The sequence below is a fragment of the Arachis ipaensis genome, chromosome B06, assembly GCF_000816755.2.
Source record: "Arachis ipaensis cultivar K30076 chromosome B06, Araip1.1, whole genome shotgun sequence".
NCBI classification, from domain to species: Eukaryota; Viridiplantae; Streptophyta; class Magnoliopsida; order Fabales; family Fabaceae; genus Arachis; species Arachis ipaensis.
Genome location: NC_029790.2, coordinates 102,084,587 through 102,087,443, shown reverse-complemented (window position 1 = coordinate 102,087,443; position 2,857 = coordinate 102,084,587). Strand labels below are relative to the sequence as shown.

The 2,857-nt window shown below is 28.1% G+C and overlaps 1 protein-coding gene across 2 annotated transcripts in view; it reads left to right on the top strand.

Moving 5' to 3' along the window:
• LOC107604714 (histone-lysine N-methyltransferase, H3 lysine-9 specific SUVH1) overlaps positions 1-1,492 on the top strand; it is a 5,155-nt gene extending 3,663 nt beyond the window's left edge. For both annotated transcript variants that reach the window (XM_016306366.2, XM_016306365.2), the window contains exon 3: positions 1,108-1,492. The gene's annotated coding sequence lies outside the window, so the exon portion shown is untranslated. The remainder of the gene's footprint in view (positions 1-1,107) is intronic.

Below are 2,857 nucleotides of genomic sequence, written 5' to 3'. Positions count from 1 at the left end.
GATTATTTATTATTATTATTATTATTATTATTATTATTTAGCCTATGTTAATTGAAGCACCTCTCAATTTTTTTTATGCACATCATCTAATTAAAAAGCTCAAAAATCAAGATGCTCAAACAAACAGGCCCTCGTTATAAAAATGATTGACTTAAGAAATTTGGTAAGCCTAGTGTCCCACATAATATGTAGGGATGAACTTTAGATTTTAAATTTGTAAATAGTCAGTTCGAGAACTTTTTATGAGACAGACTGATGGGTTATAGGAACTCTATTTGCAAGGTTATTGTGGTAGCCAATTTTAAGAGTTAGAATTACTTTTAAGACATGAGAAAGCTATGGGAGAAGGGTTGAATATTCTGAATTCATTTGATGTATGACTAATGCTTAGTCTTGCTTTGATCATTTTTCGATAACAACCATAAATTGAAACCCAAGTTTGTTCCCTGACAAGTGATAATTTGAATCTTGAATGCCAAAAATCCATCTTTATGGATTACTTCTGCAGACTTATTTATGCATGATGCAAATGGCACTATACTGCTGACATGCTTAATAATTGAAAATTAGTGATGAAAATATATGAAGTTATTCAACAAAGGATGTAGTATAAAGAACATTTGCTTTGAGTCTCTTGATGCCATACTTAACAAGTGTTAGGTAGTTTTTGTTTTGAGGTACTAGGACGGAGACTGGGACTCAGGATCATGTTTGTTGGTCCAGAGATTGGTCTCTGTATTCAAAATTTCAGTATTTCAGTACTTTTAAAAAGTGGGGACACAGGAGATTGAAATTTTTGGATACGGAGACTAAAACTTTAATAACATTTTATATCTAAAATACCCCTAATTCAATTAATTAATTCCAATTTTATCCTTTGTGCAAATTAAATTAGAGTTTCATTCTTATTTCAATCTCTGTCTCTCACTTTACACCAAACACAATACTGAGACTTATTTCAGTCTTTGTCTCTCAGTCGCTGTCTCTCTTCCAAACGTTGCCTTAATGACTTCTTTTTAACCTTTTTTCATTTATAAAGATAATCCAGCTTTCACATTTTCTCAAGAAAGAAATGTCTCACTTATGTCATGTTTTGGTGTTTCTCAGCTCTTGCTGTGGCAGAAAGAAGGAAGAAACGTTCAGTAGACTACATGATGAACTCGTAGACATTTTGGTTATCCATTCATCTTGTGAAGTATGGAATATAGGAAGATGTTAGAACTTAGAAGACAACTTATTCCTTTTTGGCAATTGTAGTGAACGGCATTAGAAATATCAGGTTATTTTCTTACTAATGTGTTGAAGTTATTAAAAAAAAGTTAACTGTAAGACACAAGCTTTTTATGTAATTTATTTTCTTTTCTCCCTTTAGATTGCTGTTTTTATCACTCTTCGGAAGGATTTTGAGTAGGGCTTTTTGTCCATATTGGTAAGGATGAACCTTGACATGTAGCATTTAATTATTTAGTCTGTTGCCATCATTTTCAAGATTTATCTTTTTATTCTATTTTTTGGCATATGCTTGGCATGTTGATGATTTACTCCCACAAATAATGTGCAATTTGAATTTTATAACTACATCTCTTGATGGATGGTTTTTTAAAATGTTGGGCTCTTCCGGCTGGAATAGAAATCATTAGACTATAAAAAAGAACATCTGAATCAACGCATTGTGATGAATTTTGATTTGGTTTGGTTTTATTTTTTATCTTTTTAAATAAAGCATTAACAGTAATACTACATAATCAAATGGTTTTTGTAATTAAGTCCAATCAAAGGGACTTCATTTTTTTTTCTTTTTAATCCTCTGGTGTTAGTTTTTTTTTTTTCCCTTCTTTTCTTCTCTTCTCTCTTTTTCCAAGCACAAATTTTTTTTTTCTTCTCCCTTCTCATCTCTTTTCTTTTTGTTGATTTTTTCTTTTATCCCTCTATTTTTTATTTTCAAATTCTCATCTTCTTCTCAAATGTTTATTTCTTTCAATTTTTTTTGTTCAAATTTCATTAAGAAAAAAAATTCATTTAAACCGTAATTTTTAAATTGAATTATACATAAATATAATACAAAATTAGTACAGAAGAAAAAAATACAAAAATTATTTTGAATTATGTAAATATTTTTTAGTTGAATAAGACAAGAATAACACAGAAATATAAGTTGACTAATACAGAAATTGTTTTACTTTTTCAACAAAACATATGATTTCATATAAGAAATATTAGGGGGTCTTAGAAAGTATGAGAAATTGGTTAATGTTAATTTAATTTAAATGTAAGAAATAAATATTGATCACTAATATTTGTATTTTAATTATATCATGGTTAACACCAAATTATATAGGAGTTCAAAAGGCCATTAGTATACTTCGTTTAAGATAATAGAACTTTTTATTTAGTTATAAAAATTAGATTTTAATTTTGACATACCTTTGCCGTAAAAATTTTATAATAAATATTTGTAGTTTATACAGGTAAAGCATTATTTTTGTTTCAAATGTTTGGATAAGTATCAATATTATGTTTTGTCTTATTTGTGTCTTAAATATTTTAAAAGTGATTTAATATTTTTCTATCACTTACTTATAAAAATTATGATAATATTACATAACCAAGTTATTTTAAGTAATCAAGTTAGTCTAATATAGAATTTGATTTGGATACCAAACATAGACACTAGACTATTCGATTTCTTCCCCTCCGAATCTTACTATCAAAATTGATGTTAGTTGTCCTTATACCGTGGTTAAAACACCACTCACTCTAATAACGTTACAAATATACATATGTCTCCCCAATATTAAAATTAAAAAGTACACGAGGCACTACACTTTACTTTAAACTTATTATAATTAGTCACCAG